This window comes from Ananas comosus, linkage group 3 (assembly GCF_001540865.1).
Source record: "Ananas comosus cultivar F153 linkage group 3, ASM154086v1, whole genome shotgun sequence".
NCBI lineage: Eukaryota > Viridiplantae > Streptophyta > Magnoliopsida > Poales > Bromeliaceae > Ananas > Ananas comosus.
Window position 1 is genome coordinate 5151902 of NC_033623.1, and position 19440 is coordinate 5171341.

Sequence of the window (19440 nt, forward strand, 5' to 3'; positions counted from 1 at the left end):
AACGCCAACCGCTAGCTCACAATAACTTTCACAGCGGTTACGCGCCCTATTTCTCTAAACCTCAAGCTCCTTTCGAATCAGGAGCTATGTAAACTGGAATGCTCTAAGATCTCGCGTAACCTTGTCATCGGCTGTCTAACCGAGATGGCGGCTTCAAGCTTCCTTATGTGTTACATAAAGTACAAAGTTTGGAAGCATTTATACACGTAGTAGGACCTGTACAAAACCTTAAGCTTGGTCACCTCAACGTCCTTGTATATTGAATACTTTTCATAGGTCATACATAAAACCTAGTACTCCACTTTCTTAACGCTTTAGCGTGGTAAGGGATACACTTTCATGTTTCCTCATTAGTGAGTTCCGCTCTCCGTTGAACCCTTAACCTTCTTCGATACACGCTTAGGATAGGAGTAAATAAACTGGTCACCTTTACTCCATACTTAAATTCAAAGCTCCTGCTTTGATAAATTCCTCCCCTCTAACATTATCCAACTCTAAACTAATATCCAATTAACACTAATTCCACTAGTGTTATTACGATTTTACTTTTAATTCACAAAGATTTGAATTACTCATCGATTCCAAGTTCTTTCGGCGCTTATTTGTATAACTCTGTTGTCGCAACTGGGCCGTTAACAATCTCTGGCGGACTAGGCGTACCTTTTCCTCAACTTCTTGGATTACCTTAGGACCAAGAACGATTCTTTCTCCCACTTCATTCCAATGAATAGGGAATTGACATTTTCTCCCGTATAGGGCTTCAAGCGGTACCATAGCGACATTTTCTTGATAGCTATTATTATATGCAACCTCGGCCATAGGTTCCGCTTTAACTTAATCCACAATTCATACATATTTCCAATCCTTTATTTTCAATACTTACCAAAATATAGAATTATATCATTCTGTGTTCTTTCCAACTGATTACTGCAAGTTCTTCAAGTCTCAATGGCAATGGAAGTCAACATTCCATGACTTACTCTATTCCGATATCATTTATCATCAAAACTTATTTGTCTTGATTACCACACCAATTCAATCCTCACTTAAGTGATATGCTTTAGAATTAGCATTCTCCTCATACAATTAGACCTAACATGCCCCTGTCATCATTCTTATCATCAATAGGTGATAACCAATTCACACCAATAGGCATCATCTTACTTCAAAGAATAGTACTATCTGTTTTTCCCACAGTGGGGGTCATTCCTGCATGACGCTTACTCGAAATGTCCATAGACTACCTTGATTCATATACAAACTTATCAGGTAACATCCATGATACCCGTTATTCTCCAGTGGAGTCTACTTTGATTTCTCAACTGGCATCGCTACTTGCGATATTACAATACACTGCTCAATTGTGAGTATTTAATCACAGCAAATTTCCCCTCCTCGACCGAAGGGTTCATTCCCATCTCGACAACTCCAATGATTTGAAGGCATAATCCTCCAAAATCTCCTGTGGCTCCCACTACACACTAATTTCAAAGAAAACCTTTTACTTTTCCGGCCACGTTCACAATATATTAATCTCTCGCCATGAGTTTTCATGAACACCTCGTTCGTGCTTCTAATCTCAATTTCTCATCAGCGCCTAACTCGGCGATTCAAAACAGGCAAATAGTAGGACCGAGCCTCCTCTCCTAAAGTCACTATCCTCAATTCTCTTTATCCTTTGATGCTACAAGCCACGATCAATGTCCATTCGTTCTTGCAACGTATGTATACGAACCCGCCATTCGTGGTTCAGGCCAAAACTCACTAACAGAGTTGTCGGCCGCACCGACCATCGGTTCCCACAGGTGGACCAAGGGCCACCAATCCTACGTAGGCCTACAGCCTAACCGATCTCAACGACGCCTAGCGTCTCTCGCTCGCAAGCGCAAACCCAATCATCATCGGGCGACATCCTCATTGGAGAATTCGCACACACTCCAACTAGGAGCAACCAAAACCCCAAACCATGTCAAGTCCTCGGGTTGGTTCGCTACACACTCTGTGTGTCCTCGATCTCACGATCTAACACGTGGCATTCCACGTACTCGGGTCCAAGCTCGGACTACCGTCCTGACCAAATCTCTGCCCTACCCGTAGGTATCGGGCAGTTGCCTGTCGCAGCTGATTGCACCTGCCCAATGGGCCCAAGCTCCACAGTCCACAAAAGGTCCAGGCACAGGTCGTCCCCATGCACTACCCGCCAACGTCGTCCTACACGACATGCTCTACAGAGCTACACACGCTAACAGCTCCTAGGCACCTAGTGCGAGCTACCAGTCCTACGAGTGATCCATGGCACACTTCACACTTAGCAACGCTCAAGTGCTACTGCCAACACACTCTCCTGGCTGAATCAGAATCCACATTCTACGGACAGCTATACTCAAGCATCCTACACTATCGCGTCTCTTGCCAGACATCTCACGCTAGGCAACTCGACCTATGCCTCAAATACGTAACACAATTTCTTCAACTTATTTGGGGTACGACTCAACTAACTCGCCAAAACCAGGCGATCATCTAACCATGCCCCAACATTGGCTCACTGCAACTACTTACTAGCACTATCCATCTGCCTATTCAAACGATCGGCGATACACTTTCTTCGTCTACTCACGTTAGAGTATTATATCTCCCCAAATCCAAGTCTCTATCACGTTCTTGCCTATACCGCTCGGAGTTTGTATCATTTCCAAATATACAATATTCTTACTGAAGGCAATTTACTACCATTTCACTTATCCAATAATACACGCGGCCTTGCCGGGTGAAAGTTATGACAATCATTCCTCTCGAAGTAAAAGGTCAACCAACAGACCTTTCCGAATTCTAGGATGACGACTGCAACTCTCTTCCAGGTGTTGCTTAACACTCGATTAACCACTCGAGCTCAATATCAGTCGCTTATCTTTCATTCTCACTAATCAATTCGCACCCCTTCCGTGCGAGATATCACTTAACTTCAACCACAAGGTTTGGTCCACTACTTCACCAGAAGTTTATAGGTTAGGAAAGCGTATAACTTTGACACATTTTCTGTCAACGTTTCCTTATTTCATAATCGGCCTTGTTTCCAATATCTTACACTGTGTACTAATCATAGCTTAGCATATAGAAAATCTTTCTACCTACTTTTCTCTGAACAGGCATCCTGCTATAGCCCCCATGATTTATCTTGAAGTCCACTTGTCGTTAATTCCAACAACAACTCTATATCCTGTCCCCGATTTCTCGTTCTCTTTCACACGATTCGCGTTCAGCACGCGCAATCACATTTTCACGCTCCACCCAAAGAGCTCGATCCAGGACTTCTTCATATTCTCCTCCTGCCTCTGTACAACTCCAACCAACACGCTCACCTGAGCACGCAACTCCTGAACCTCACTAGATCCAGTCTGCTCTGGCACCCCAAAAGGTGATGCCGGAGTGGATCTCGTCGCACGTCGCGACATTTCTTTTGAAATGAACCGTTTACACTAGAAAAACAATACCAATCAGGCGAAAGCAATCAAGTGTATTTATACTCAACCCTTAGCTTTATGTTGTGGGCCCCCAACATAACTCCTTTAGTTGTATATAAATAACACTTGGATCAGCCCCTAATTAACATTAGAGACTTACTAACAACTAACCAAATTTATTTAGCTTTCGCTATCATTAGATTCGCGCCACTCGCGTTCCTGGTTCCTAGGTTTCCATTCCTAAGTCCCCTAGGTCATCCTAGACTTTCACTATCACTTGCTCTGATACCACTCTATCTGTCACGTCCTGCTATCGCCAATTTGATCAATCCGGGCACGTACACAGACGCCGAACGAACAGCATCTCCTCTGTTCGCCCAAGGCTCAACACAACGAATACATGTATAAAGAAATAAACAATTCCCAGGATACATTTCAATATACATGGCTTGCACGAAGACAAGCAACAACACAAGTGATAGTAAGTCTAACTAAACATGAAATCCACTGTAATTTAAAACTTTACATAACTGAAACATTTAGTTATTATATACTTTATATACATTCATTTACATGTCGCTGTACATCAAAATAGATGATACACGAACCCAAAATGGTATACCACTAGTACTCGGGTGTCCACTAGCTAGGCTGCTGGCTCTTGCCTCGATCCTCGGCCACAACGCTCACACTGGAACCTGTATGGTTAGTGGTGTGAGAACTACAAGAAAGTTCCCAGTAGGTTCGGCTGCCGACCTCGCCGACTCACCCACTAGGTCTACTCAGGCATATGTAGGGAAGAAAAGTAAAGCAGATAGTAACCAAGTATAATATGTAACTACTACAATGCCTGTATAAAGCTGAAGGAAGTAGTATATGAAAACTGTAAATATGCATGCATGCTTTTCTTTAATTTTACCCAATCTTTTGGTTAACCCTTTGGTTAACAATAACTCACTGACGCTATCCCAAATATCGAGGAGACGCAACCTGCACCCGACGGGACCGTCAACTGGGGGAGACGCAACCTCCTGGTCCAGTAAAGATGACTACTCCGGAGCTCATCGTCCAAGGGGGAGCGACCCCACTTGAACCAAACAAATGTGAGTATGATCTGATCCCCCTTTTAGAGGATTCAACTGACAAACACTGTCACACTTTACTCTAACTAGTTCTTTATACTAGTTTCACAATTCCATCTTTCGATGCTAACCAAATCTCTAGTTGAATGTCACCAAGTTTACTATTGCTATAGTCCATACCTTCATAGGGTTCCATGTTCACACTCTAAGTTCACATTTTCTCAACATTGATAAACATTCACATATTCAAATATCACTTTCATAATATCACTACCCTGTGATGCATGAATACAAGTAATATGCTCAATGGAAAACCATAGACATAAAAGGTGATTCAAAGACTTCGGATAGCACCACCCACCTGTAGTGGTGTCAATCAACTAAGATCAAGGTCTCGGAATGCGTCGACAACTATCACTCGCGACTCAGTGCAAATAGAACTAGAACGGTCTCTACCGTAATTCGCGCGTCGTCGACCTGTCGGAAAGTCAATTTAGACTTTCGAGCATATTTAACTTTCATTTATAAAGGAACAAAAGAGATTAAACTGGTGTCATATTCTCATATTTTACAAGTTAGCCTTTCAATTCCAAGCATCCATGTATATGTATAAGCTATCATTTATATACATATTCCAATACCACTTTGGTTTTCCATAATCAGAAACCAAGGACCAACAATCTCAGCAGTAAAATGATCTTATCCTGATCTTGGCTCAGCTTACATTCCCATAATTACTCACAAGTATCAAATTCTATAGAGTCCATCACCCTAGAGGTACTTAGCTCGGCTTGGATTTCAGCATCATGCTGAAATTCTATTTATGCTGAATTTTCAGCATTAAATCTCTTGAGCAATTATTTAGACATAGAACAATTAGTTCTATCATTGTACTTTCCTTAAAGTATTACTGCTGATCTAGGAGTTAACATTAATCTTATTTAAGATTAAAACTCACCCAAGCTTTATTTTAGCTTTATTAACAAACTACACTCAATGCTGAAATTTCCACTTGATCCCCTGCTTTATTAGCTTTCTTGGCAGATCTTCTATAATCATTAACTGAACCTTAATCATGTCTTAATTAGAATTAGCTTAATTCATTATTCAATTAGCCTGACTTCAGCTCACAATGGGTTCTATACTATGCTGAAATTTCAGCACTATGCTGAGATTTCAGCACTAGTACTTCTCAGCATACTCAATTGGATACTCCACTAGCCTTCCTTCTCTATCCAGGCACCCAGGAATTCACCCATAACAATAGTTGACCTTATTCCAATTCAGGAATTAAGGTTCAGTTATATCAGGTTTCACTTCTAAGCATCCTGCACAAATGCATCTACATGTACCTACATATATACATACATGCATTTATGATGTCTTGTTTAGCTACTAATGCTAATTTTTCAATTTCCATTACTTAGAAATCAGCTTCACCACAACAATTATTATTCAGTTCAGAAATAGATAGCAAGCTTACCTTAATTCTGAGGTTCTATCAAGCTGCTCCTACTTTGAAAAGTCTTCTTTTTAGCTTACAACATCAAAACCTGCATCAACATCAACTTCTTCTCTTACTAGTCTTCTTCATAGCATTAATAGCCCTAAGAATACCTAAACCCTCAATTTGGGTCTCTTTAGAAGGTGATTATACAATAGTTAACATCATCTTTATGCTGAAATTAAGGTCAATCTGATTTCAGTTTTACCTCAATCAAATGCCTTCAACAAGTTTGCTCTCAACTGAAGCTTCCGCTTGGTCCCTCTGCTGCAGTCCAAGATCAACTCTCAATTAGCTTGCTTCAGGTTCCAACAGCAATTTTCTTTATGTAAATCAGTCCCGATGTAATTAACTCCAAGCTAATTACTTAATAACTGAATTTAACTTAATTAAAAGCTATACCAAGAATCATTGCTTTACTACTTCACCAAGTTCCACCAAGGCTGTAATTTCAGCTTCACATCTGAAATTTCAGCAACCAAACTCTTAATTTGATCCATTCTAAAGCAATTAATTGGACTATAATCCAATATGGAATGAGCTTACCTCAGTTTGCTGCTGAATTAACTTGCCCACAGCTTCAAATAGTCCACCTCTGCATTTCGGCAGCACCCCCAACAACAATCAGCTTGCAACACCAAGCTGTCAACCTCCAATTCCTCAATCCTTCTTAATTTATCTGTTTCTAAGCTTCCACAGTTGGAAAGCTTGCTCGGCCACTCAAACAGACCAAAGGGTCTAGTCTGCTAGCTCCAACAGCACAAGGCTTAATTCCGCAAGCTTTTCATCACTTAGAATCTCCTCTTAATCTATTGTAATAATTCCAGCTGAGAATTAGTTACTTACTTCAAGTCACAAGTTTCCTCAGCTGGGTTTCCCTGGCTCGTACACCCCTCCAGCCCCAAATTCCGGTTCAGTAGCTCCACCAAACCCGCAAGCCTCAAGGCTGCCAACCAAACTCCTTAAGCTTTAGTTAGCCTAGAGAGAGAGAGAAGGAGAAGAAACGAGATGAAAGAAAGGGAGAGAAAAGAGGGTTCTCCAATTAATTCCCTGCTCCAACAGCATGGACTTCAATTTCAGCAATTCCACCAATCTTCATGGCTGAGGGAAAAAGAAAGAGAAGAGATGAAAAAAGAAAGATGTGGAAAGGTGCCCTGGTACGTGGACCATCTCAGGTGGGCTGGGGTTAAGTGATAAGCATCAGGTTTAAAGAGATAAGACCAAAAATTGCAGCTTAGCCCCTGAAATTTGCAAAAGTGCATTGCAGCCTTGCTGTTACAATTTGGTCCCTGCAGCTTAACAATTTAGTCCCTGCTGGCAGCAGCAGCTCTGGCAACCCATTTCTCACATCCAACTCACTCCAATTTCATCCCAACACTTCCAAATTACACTAATATATCTCTACAAGTTGTCAGATTAATTTGGAAATAATTACTTTCCAATTTGGCATCATTTTGCTCATTTTTTTGACCAGGTTGACTAATATTTCAACTTTCGAGTAACAAAGGCAATTGAAGTTCTTTATCCACTTCGATTCCTTTCGTGTCTATCCTCACACTTCCAAAACCTGTCTAATATCATTCTCAAGCTACTCATTAAGTTTAGAAACACTTAATTTTCATTTTAGCATTATTGTGATCACCTTAATCACAATTAACCTATAATCAAATCTCAACCTATTACACTATCGATAGTACCATGCATTTGGTGCTATCAAATTTTCTGCTGTTAGATTTAATGAGGGAGGTCCACTCACGCTGTTCGCGAGGATGATCTCGTGGATCGCGTGCTCAAATCTCTTGAACCGCGTCATTGATGCGAATGAGTTTTCATTTTTCGCGAACGGAGAGCGAAAAATGAAAACCCATTTTTTCAGAAAATCTGTAAAAAAAAAATTTTTCCAATAAAAATTTCCAGGGAAAACCAAACGTTAGAAAAAAAAATTTTCAATTGAAAAAAAAATTTCGGAGCAGTTTTTCACCGTTAGTAAGTATTTTTTTTTTTTTTTAAGATAGGTAGTGCGCTACCCGCTTCGTTTATTTTATTTAAATATAAACTTAGCTGAAAATGTAAATCAACTAGAATTCGAACTTGAATCTCGAATACCAACAACTAAATTTTTTGCCACTTGTTTTAGAAACAATTGGTATTAGCAAGTATTTCTTGAAAATGTTTCGCACGTGGGTGGGACATCATCTTCAGTGGGCAACGGACGCGTCATCCGTTGGACCCTACGTGGCGAGGCAGTTGACCAGCTACTGACGGACGCGACAGGCGAAACACTCTAGAATGCACCGATGCCGTCCCTTTCCCGTATTTAACGGAGATCGGCGATGAGACTTCTTCGCTCTTGCTCTCCTCAACGACCTCCGCCCTTTCGAGGGAACAAAGCGAATAAGAGTCCCATCGGCCTTCTCTGTGAGCGTTTAATCCCACTTTCTCGTTTCTCACCTCGGAAACAAGCCCAGTCTCCATCCTTGCGTGTGCGTGTGCGTGTGCGTGTGCGTGTGCGCGCGCGTCTGTGTTCCCTTGGAACCTCTTGTTTCTAATTTTTAGTTTGGCCGGGTTATCCAGTTGGTGGTCAGATTTTATCGCAGCAGTTGAAATTTTGGTATCAATTTTGAAACTAGTTCCGGGTGTCGCCATTTTGCTTATTTGGGCCTTTTTGGTATGCTTATTATTTGGGTATCTGGGTTCGAGATTTGCTACGTTAATGTTTTGTAATATAAAACCCAAGTTGTGAATGTAAGTGGATGAGTGAGATATATATTAAAGATGGCCCGACTCCGACTGGATTAATAGCCGGGCTTGGGAGTTGTCCCTATTTTGTTCCTGTACGTATAGTCCCTTCCTTGACTTGGAACTGACGAGGCGGCGATCCGCGGCAAGCAGCCACCACGAGGAGATGGAGAAGTCCGGCAGTAAGCCGTCACACTCCCGTCTGTGTCTGATGGCCGCCCTCTCGGCCGCCTTTTGGATCTTGACCTTCTGCTTCCATTTCTCAGTCCTCGGGACCACTTCCTGGTGGCCGGGCGTATCACGTGGGATGCCCTACCCCAACCTACTTTCACCCGGCGAAGGACGCCGACGTTTTCAGCTGGCAGGATAGAATGCGCAAATTAGATCGGAGATGGCTATTCTCCTTCGCGGGGGCGCCTCGTCCTCGTAATCCCGAGTCGATCAGAGGACAGATTATTGATCAGTGCAAGGCACCCGGTGTGTGCAGACTGCTGGAGTGTGATCTCGGGGAAAGTGCGTGCCGTTCTCCGAGCAACATTACGCACATGTTTCAGAGCTCCTTATTTTGCCTGCAACCTCATGGCGATTCGTATACGATCGAGGAGATCAGCTTTTGACCCGATGTTGGCTGGGTGCGTACCGGTTTTCTTCCATCCGGGGTCAGCTTACACGCAATACACGCGCGAGCGTGGCGTCTTCCGAGGAATATATTATACTAATTAAGTACTCCGTTTTCATCGCAGACGAAGAGAGGAGCCAGTAGGATCAAAGGATATCAGCTTCATTATTTCTTATGATGATCATCTTGGTGCATTTGGTGAGATCATTTATTGAAGCTTTTAAGAAGCCATGCCTATAACCGTGGTAAAACTGGAATGTTTGGTTCGTCCGACATTCTTTCTATATATATTGATCTTTTTTTCTTTTTTTTTTTTTTTTTGTAGTTTGTAGCTTTCATTGAACGTATTCTCTGTAATTTCTTAAAGGATCTACAAATAGAAGGCACTAGTGTTGCTGTATCTTTTGTTTCAATTGGTGTAATCTAGTCAAAGCAGAAGAGAATGTAATCTAGTCAAAGCAGATGACAAGTATAGTAGAAGAGGTCTCTTGCAGAAACTTCCCTATCTACATTCTGGTTTTGCATTTTTAATTCTACTGTGCTAATAGAGTATATATTTGGAAAATTTTAGTTAATTTAGGTGATCCTGAGGGAGATGGATGTTGTTATATTGATGTCATATCTGGTACAATTTTATGGCAATTACGTAGAATGATTAACGCCTTAAAACTACCAAAAAGTATAGCTCAACCTTAAAAACAGCATGAAAATTAATATACAAGCAAATATGTCGTTAACTTTTGATTGCATGCTTATATATGTTATTCTGATGAAGGCATATTGTCATGCTTACATTTTTCTATACTTAAATCGTCATTAATTGGATACTTCAATGTCGTCCTTGCGGAAATCTTTTAAAGTTAAAGTTCCATTTGCTTTGGCTATTCATTTTAGAGTTGAATTAGATTGAATCAGTAGTTAAAGGCAGTATCACGGATACTTCTATAAGATTCGTGTGTCCGACACGCACGCGTATTCAATATGGACACTTTTTGGACGCATGCTTGATACCAATCCATAGATGTATATATTTTTTAATTTAATTTTTTTATGCATATAATATAAGATGGTAAATATTTTAGCTTTTTGATGAATACATATAAATTTTTGTAGACAATATAAATAAATTATATATGGTGGATAATTTTTTCCTTTAAATATATAAACTACAATAAAAATTTTACTAACTTTTATTTTTTATGAGAAATATAATAATATTTTACCAATTTTAATATTTTATATATAATAAATATATAAAATTATACTGAATTGAGCTCCTACGCTTTTAAAAGTACCAAGTTATTGGTGCATATAAATTTTTGGCCATTGGCTTAAGAGATGTGCGGTTAAGATGATACGGGACCCCTAGTATTGAGTGGGTGGCTGGTTGAATAGTATGATTTAACGGGTAGAAATGATCAGAGTGATAGATCTAACGGTAAAAAATTTATAAGCACCAAGTACTTATTGCTTTTACAAACACTATAGCCTGGACTCTTATTATATTAATAATATTATATTTTATTAGTGGTACCTATATTATGTTCGTGTTCTAATATTTGAAAGCTACTGAATCACCGTGTTTGAATCGTGCCGTGTCCGGTGTCCCATTTTAATGTCCGTGATATTTAGGTTAAAGGTAATTTAAGATCCCTGTCATATGAAAAAATAGGTCTTTTCATTATTGGTTTCTTCGTTGATTTCTTCTTCTTTATTTTTTTTAACCCTGGAATGAAACAAAGATTGAAAATTAGTTTTTTTCCCTCCTCAATTCTAAACTTTCTTCTCACAAAATTATGAATTGAATTACTATCGACCGTCCCTAGAGCAAGTGGCAAAGGGCTTGGTGGTTGGTATCCGAGATCCAAGTTCGAATCCTAATTGATTCACATTTTCAGCTAAGTTTATTTCTAAATGAAATAAGCGAAGCGGGTAGTGTGCTACGTATCTTTCAAAAAAAAAGAAAAAAAGAAACGAAAGAAATACTTTATGAGACATGGTATCTTCAGATTTTCAAGCTTTATGTTGCTTTCTGCTTGTTATCTAGCTTGAAGGATGATGCTTTATGCTTGTTGCTTGAATGTGGAAGTTAGCTGTTCCATTTGTATGCTCTCATCCTCTTTGTTTGGCAGAGTATAAAATCCCTCATAACTGCTACTAGGTATTTTTTAACTGCTCCTTACTTTGAGACGGATTCAGAATATTGGACTTGAGATTTGCTCTATAAGGTACTGTAGTTTAGGTTGATTCTAGATTTTTTTTTTTCTATTTTCTAAGATTTTAATTTTTGGGGGAATATAGGAACCAAAGCTTTTTGCTGCCTATTTTCTCTCCCTTGAAAAGGTAATTGAAGCGTTTATTAACCGAATGTCCGCACTATTTTTTTGGCTGTGGCCAACTAAAGTGGATTTTCTTGGCTCTAAAGTTATTGTGCTCCGTAGCTGTAAAGGGTACTAACAATTAATAACTTATCCGATGATATTCTATTCTCTATGAGAATTTTTCTATTATAGTTAAAAGTTAGAAGCGTGATTAAATATTTAAATAGAATGTTATATTGGGTCTTCAAGATCGAAATAAAATAAATTACTTATATAGATGAAATATATTATTCTCTTATTAAATTATGAAAAAAAAAAAAAGTTAACCTCCAATCTTTCAATCATATAGAAGCAATCCTCATAATGAATAAATTATCGACAAAAATCTTATTCCAGCATTCAAACGTGACCTACATTTTAATTGATTAATTATTTCATTTAGTATCAGAGTATTAGTTTTATTAAAACTTTTTATATTTAATCTATAGTTTATATTTTGAGTTTATCAAAAACTTTTTAGCTAGCATGGGAAAGAGAGTCGATCTTTTCAATAAAAAAAACCCCAAGCTTCAACAACTTATGGTGGGACGGGTCACGGGTATACCTAGGGGTGGAAACGAGCCGAGCTCGAGCGAGCTTATGTCAGCTCAAATTCGGCTTGAAATTAATTTCGAGCCTAAATTTAGGCTCAAGCTCGGCTTGAAATTAATTCGAGCCGAGCTCGAGCGAGCCTAATTTCGAGTCGAGCCGAGCTCGAGCTCTAAACGAGCCGATTGAAATTCTCGACATTATATAATCAATAGTTAATTTTTATAGAACATTACCTACAACTTGATGCAACATGTCCAATAGTTCAAAATACAAAATAATTATAAGAAATGTGAGCTATGGTGACTTCCTGACTGGATGAGAGTTTGAGAGAGAGAGAGAGAGAGAGAGAGNATATTTAAATAGAATATTATATTGGGTCTTCAAGATCGAAATAAAATAAATTACTTATATAGATGAAATATATTATTCTCTTATTAAATTATGAAAAAAAAAAGTTAACCTCCAATCTTTCAATCATATGGAAGCAATCCTCATAATGAATAAATTATCGACAAAAATCTTATTCCAGCATTCAAACGTGACCTACATTTTAATTGATTAATTATTTCATTTAGTATCAGAGTATTAGTTTTATTAAAACTTTTTATATTTAATCTATAGTTTATATTTTGAGTTTATCAAAAACTTTTTAGCTAGCATGGGAAAGAGAGTCGATCTTTTCAATAAAAAAAACCCCAAGCTTCAACAACTTATGGTGGGACGGGTCACGGGTATACCTGAGGGTGTTTTAAAGACCATTAATTAAATATAACTTGTCGGCTCTTTTCCTTGTCTCTATTTGGAGAAGCGTAGCAGCAATTCACGGCATTAACAATTGTTTACTCCATAAACCAATGTGAGCACAACTCCATTTTAAAATCCATCGGCCCATAATTTAACTCTTATTAAGATTTTTCCCGCTCGAATATGAGCATGTCATCTGAAATTAATAATTCTTATTCACTAGATTTTAGGGGGCTTAAACTTTGAGCACGTTTCCCTTTCTACAACGGCCATCAAATTGATACCAGAGTTGTGCTGCTTGAGAAATGTGGCTGCAACAACACAAACCTTGTATAATATTCGTATTAACTATTCTGGCAATTGGAACTAGTAATTCTTTATTTGAGTGCAACTATTCATGGTATAAGGCAGCATTTGGTTCGGAAAAAAGAGAGAATAAGATCTTGTTTTCCCTTTTGTTCCGAATATAAATTTTTGTACCTGAGAACAAGGAGGAAATAAGACTTTGTTTTCCCCTTAATTTGTTTCTAAACATAAATTTTCATACTCGAGAATAATAGTTCTCCGAGTCTCTGAATTAAATAGATATAATCTGATATAAGACTGAAACTGTTGTTCCTCTAATTAATATATTTAAATCATTATTATCCTTTGCTTAAATAATAAAATAATTAATTTATTTATTACTTATAATTAATTAGCTAATTAATTGTTAATAATTTAATGTGTTTATCCATAAACTAATATTTATAGTGTTCAACCATTAATATTTTTATTAATCTAATTAATTTTTTCACTAGTTATCTAACTAAAATAATCTACTAACTAATTAAAAAGTTAATTTATTTTTTACATTTAATTAATTAATTTATATATTTTCATTATCTTATATAATATTCATAGCTAATAAATTTATTAATTTATTAATTATTTTTAATTAATATTTTGATATTAATTAAATAGATAAAATATTTTTAATATAAAATTATAACTCTTATTCTTCCTGTTCCAATCTAACCATCCAAACATTATTTATTTTATTTTTATAAACAACCTAATTTTCTTCCAAACACAAAATTGGTCTAGTTCCTACTTATATTTGAATTTGTATCTATCTCTCGAATAAGTACTTCTTATTTATACTCAAACCAAATGCAATCTAATAGTACTGTTTAATAAAATACTATTTAAATGCTATTATGAGAAGAACTATTACATTAAAATTCTCCTAATAGTTTTTTTCTTTTCTGCATTAAAATCAAAAGCATTATGTTGTAGCTTTTGCTTTTAAGCCTTTTTAAGTCTTAAAATCCATATCTTTATATCTACAGTGGAAGTTTTAAATAATTTTTACTTGTAAAATGTTCTGTTTAAGATAGTTTATATGTGGAAAATTAATAGCAAAAGAGTCAAACCGGCCATGGCCAATTTGCATAAAAAATTCACCTGGTTTGTATTTTTTAAAAAATGAGCCACAATTTTAGATTGTGCAGATTCAGATCCGAATTTTTAGTAAACTGATCAAAATACTTGTATTTATTTATTTATTTTTCTCCCTCCTCTCCTTGTTTGTCTCGCTCCTCCCACCATTTCATCCTCTCTTTCTCCTCCTGCTTTCTCTCCTTAGTCTCAAATAATTTTAAATATTACAATTTAAGTCTCAAATAGTACAAATTAATCTTAAACAGTATAATCTATTTATGTGATGCAATTTAGTTTCAAGTAGTTTTAAATTGTATAATNATTTAGAAATCAAATTTCATACATTTCGATATTGTTCTCTTATCCATCGAGTGGACAAAAATGAATGGCTGAAAATGAATATTCTCAAAAAAATGAAAAAAGGAGTCTTGTAATCAAGATCAAAAGTATAGATCTTGTTTTAAATAGTTTAAAGAATTTTGTAACAAAAATTCAATTAATTTGGATATCTTTACACCGTTAAACGAGAAAACGCCTCATATCGACCATTAAAATTACAAATTTTGAAACCCTTTGATCATTAAGCAAATGATGTCGAAAAGATTTGAAATTTGATTTCTAAACACTTCAAGTGATATAGATCATGTTCAACGGTGCCGATTGTCGATTTGGGGGCTCCATCATCGAAAACAAATGGGTGGCAAAGAGCCTGTTTGCTATCGATAGTATTCTAGCTCAACTCTCTATATATATATAGTCCGACTACTATACTTTTATAAGTATTAGCTTTCTTATACTCATAAGTTTTCGGCCCTTAGATTTATTCCATTGATCATTTTCGCCCGTTAGATTATACTATTCAACCAACTACGCACTCAATCCTAGAGAACCACTATCATTCTAAGTGGGGACTACCATCATTCTTACCATACATCCCATCAATCAACAGTTAAAAATTTATAAGTATTGGTTCTTCTGATTTTTTAGCCCTTAGATCAACCACATTGATCATTTCTAACCATTGGATTAATATTATTAACCAATGGAGACCACTAAACCCTAAGGCGACCGCTATCATCCCAACCGTAGAATTTTTTATGCAAGGGCTAAAAAATCGGAAGCACCAACTATTTTATATTTCTGATAGCATAGTAGCTCTACACACAGAGAGAGAGAGAGAGAGAGAGAGAGAGTTTAGCTGGAATGCTATCGGTGGCAAATGGGCTCCGTTGCCACCTATTTGTTTTTGATGATAGAGCCTTCAAATTGACGATCGGCACTGTTGAATATGATCTATACCATTTGAAGTGTTTAGCAATCAAATTTTATGTCTTTTCGATATTGTTGTCCCTAATGATCAAAGGGTTTCAAAATTTATAATTTTAATGGTAGATATGAGGCATTTTCTCGTTTAACGGTGTAAAGCTATCCAAATCAATTGAATTTTGGTTAGAAAATTTTTTAAACTATTTAGAACAAGATCTATACTTTTGATCTTGATTACAAAATTCTTATGATCATTTTTTAGAGGATATTTATTTTCAGCCGTTCATTTTTACGCCCACTTGATGAACAAGAGAACAATATCGAAAAGACATAAAATTTGATTGCTAGATACTTCAAGTGGTATAGATTATTTTCAACAGTGTCGATCGTCGATTTGGAGGCTCTATCATCAAAAACAAATAGGTGGCAACGGAGCCCATTTGCCACTGATAGTATTTTAGCTAAACTCTCTCTCTCTTTCTCTGTCTCTCTCTGTGTGTAGAGCTACTATGCTATCAGAAATATAAAATAGTTGGTGCTTCCGATTTTTTAGCCCTTGCATAAAAAATTCTACGGTTGGGATGATAGCGGTCGCCTTAGGGTTTAGTGGTCTCCATTGGTTAATAATATTAATCCAATGGTTAGAAATGATCAATGTGGTTGATCTAAGGGCTAAAAAATCAGAAGAACCAATACTTATAAATTTTTAACTGTTGATTGATGGGATGTATGGTAAGAATGATGGTAGTCCCCACTTAGAATGATAGTGGTTCTCTAGGATTGAGTGCGTAGTTGGTTGAATAGTATAATCTAACGGGCGAAAATGATCAATGGAATAAATCTAAGGGCCGAAAACTTATGAGTATAAGAAAGCTAATACTTATAAAAGTATAGTAGTCGGACTATATATATATAGAGAGTTGAGCTAGAATACTATCGATAGCAAACAGGCTCTTTGCCACCCATTTGTTTTCGATGATGGAGCCCCCAAATCGACAATCGGCACCGTTGAACATGATCTATATCACTTGAAGTGTTTAGAAATCAAATTTCAAATCTTTTCGACATCATTTGCTTAATGATCAAAGGGTTTCAAAATTTGTAATTTTAATGGTCGATATGAGGCGTTTTCTCGTTTAACGGTGTAAAGATATCCAAATTAATTGAATTTTTGTTACAAAATTCTTTAAACTATTTAAAACAAGATCTATACTTTTGATCTTGATTACAAGACTCCTTTTTTCATATTTTTGAGAATATTCATTTTCAGCCATTCATTTTTGTCCACTCGATAGATAAGAGAACAATATCGAAATGTATGAAATTTGATTTCTAAATACTTCAAATGGCATAGATCATGTTCAACGGTGCCGATCATCAATTTGGAGGTTCCATCATCAAAAACAAATGGGTGGCAAAAGAGCCGATTTGCTATCGATAGTATTCTAGCTCAACTCTCTCTCTCTCTCTCTCTCTATATATATATATATATATAGAGAGAGAGAGAGAGAGAGAGAGAGAGAGAGAGTAGGGCTACTATTCTCTTATGAGTATTGGGCCCTTCGTACTCATAAGTTGTTTTCGATGATGGGGCTTCCGAATCGACGATCCACTCCGTTAAATATGATCTAGAGTATTTGAAACTTCTAAAAAATAAATTTCGTAATTTTTCGAAATCATAATAAAGTCCATCAAACGAGCATAAAATAAATGGTAAAAATCGAACGACGTTCTAAAAATGGATGATCGAATCCTTCAATTTAAGATCAGAGTTATTGATCTTTATTTAGGTAGTGAATAGAATTTTCTATCAAAAATTCAACCTATTCCAATTCTTTTACACCGTTAAACTAGCAAGTATCCCATACTGGCCGTTAAAAATTGTCAATTTTGTGAGCTTTTGATCATAAGGTAAATGATGTCGAAAAATTATGAAATTTGATTTCTTGAAGTTTTAAATGCTCTAGACAATGTTTAACGGTATGGATCGTCGACTCAGAAGCTCTATCATCGAAAACAACTTATGAGTACGAGGGCGATCGTACTCATAAGTTGTTTTCGATGATAGAACTTTCGAATCGACGATCCACACCGTTGAACGATATTTAGAGCATTTAAAACGTCTAGAAATCAATATATATATATATATATATATATATAGAGTCCGGCTGGGATACTATCGATAGCACCAAGGTTTTGGTGCTATCGAGTTTTCCACCGTTAGATTTAGCCCCTTGATTATTTTTACCCGTTAGATTATATTATTCAACCAACTACCCACTCAGCCCTAGGGGGCCCACATCATCTTAACCGTATATTTCATAATCCAAGGGTTAAAAAACTAATAGCACCAATAGCTTGGTGCTATTATAGTATTCCAGCCAAGTTCATATATATATATATATATATATATATATAGAGAGAAGGAAGGAGAGCGGTGGGGATGAGAGAGCAGAGGAGACACACGAGGGGCAGAGACGGAGAGAGGAGAGAGGAGTCCGGCTATGGTCGGTTGTAAAAGCACCAAGCAGCTTGGTGCTTGTGAATTTTTTACCGTTAATACTACGCTTTTAATCATTTTCACCGTTAGATTATATCTTTTCAACACCTAACCACTCAAACCCTAGGGGGCTCACATTATCCTAAATGCACTCCCTTAATCTAAGGCGGTCGAAAACTTACGAGCATCAATGATTTGTACTTTTAAAGCATAGAAGCTCAATTATATATATATATATATATATATACATATAATTATATATATATAGTAGAGTAGAATACTTGTAAAAGTACCCAAGGTGATACTTGTGTGTTTTTAGCCCTTTGGATGGAGAGAGTGTGAGGTTGAGATGATGGTGGTAGGTGGTGTAGTGGTGGTAGGTGGAATAGTGTTTGATCAAGAATCATTAGTAATCAAAAAGTAGACCAATTGGCTAAAACACACAAAGTAACTTGGGTGATACTTGTAAAGTATTCTAGCCCTACTCTATATATATATATATATATATATATATATTATATATATATATATAGTTGGGGCTACTATACTCTTATGAGTATAGATCTCTTTGTACTCATAAATTTTTAACCGTTGATTGATGGGATGTGTGGTTTGGATGATGGTGGTCCCCACTTAAAATGATAGTGGTGCCCTAAGGTTTAGTGGGTAGTTAGTTAAATAGTATGATCTAATGGATGAAAATGATTAATGGAATAAATCTAAAGGCCGAAAACTTATGAGTATAAGGGAACCAATACTCATAAAAGTATAGTAGCCGTGTCACGCCCCGGATGTCTCGTTCCCCGGGCACGCATACAAACCCGCCGTATACAAAGGAGTTTCCTCTGTACACGAAGCGACAGCTGTACCTGTAAACATACAATACTACAAACAGTAGTATAGAGCTGCTAGAGAAAACAAAAGCTAAACAAACTGAGTTTCATATACATAGCTCAAATCCAAAATACAGAGTTACTCGCACTAGCGAGTTAGGTAAACTATTGACATAAACTCGAAACAAAACATCTACCTGCAGTAGGGGTGCCTCTGGCTCTGCTCGTCGGATAGGGTTCTAACTCGCGACGCCCTTGCCTCGATTCTGATCCGCGGAAGGCGCAGCAGCCGAAACCTGTGGCTCTGCAAAACAGGGGTAACAACTGGGCGTGAGAACTACTGTAAAAACAAGTAGTC

At 37.1% G+C, this 19440-nt stretch overlaps 2 long non-coding RNA genes across 7 annotated transcripts; one reads left to right on the forward strand and one right to left on the reverse strand.

Moving 5' to 3' along the window:
* On the reverse strand, positions 4108–7682 carry LOC109707135. 6 transcript variants are annotated; one of them, XR_002215420.1, is made up of 7 exons: positions 6894–7646; positions 6594–6813; positions 6450–6510; positions 6256–6314; positions 6027–6096; positions 4905–5020; positions 4108–4159 (listed from the first exon to the last, which is right to left on the reverse strand). It is a non-coding gene; the product is annotated as an uncharacterized LOC109707135 (long non-coding RNA). The 6 variants fall into 6 exon arrangements; XR_002215418.1 differs by having other exon boundaries at positions 6594–6790; positions 6894–7644; XR_002215417.1 differs by having other exon boundaries at positions 6256–6369; positions 6594–7682.
* Positions 8415–9868, forward strand: LOC109708026. Its single transcript, XR_002215637.1, has 2 exons — positions 8415–9418; positions 9530–9868. It is a non-coding gene; the product is annotated as an uncharacterized LOC109708026 (long non-coding RNA).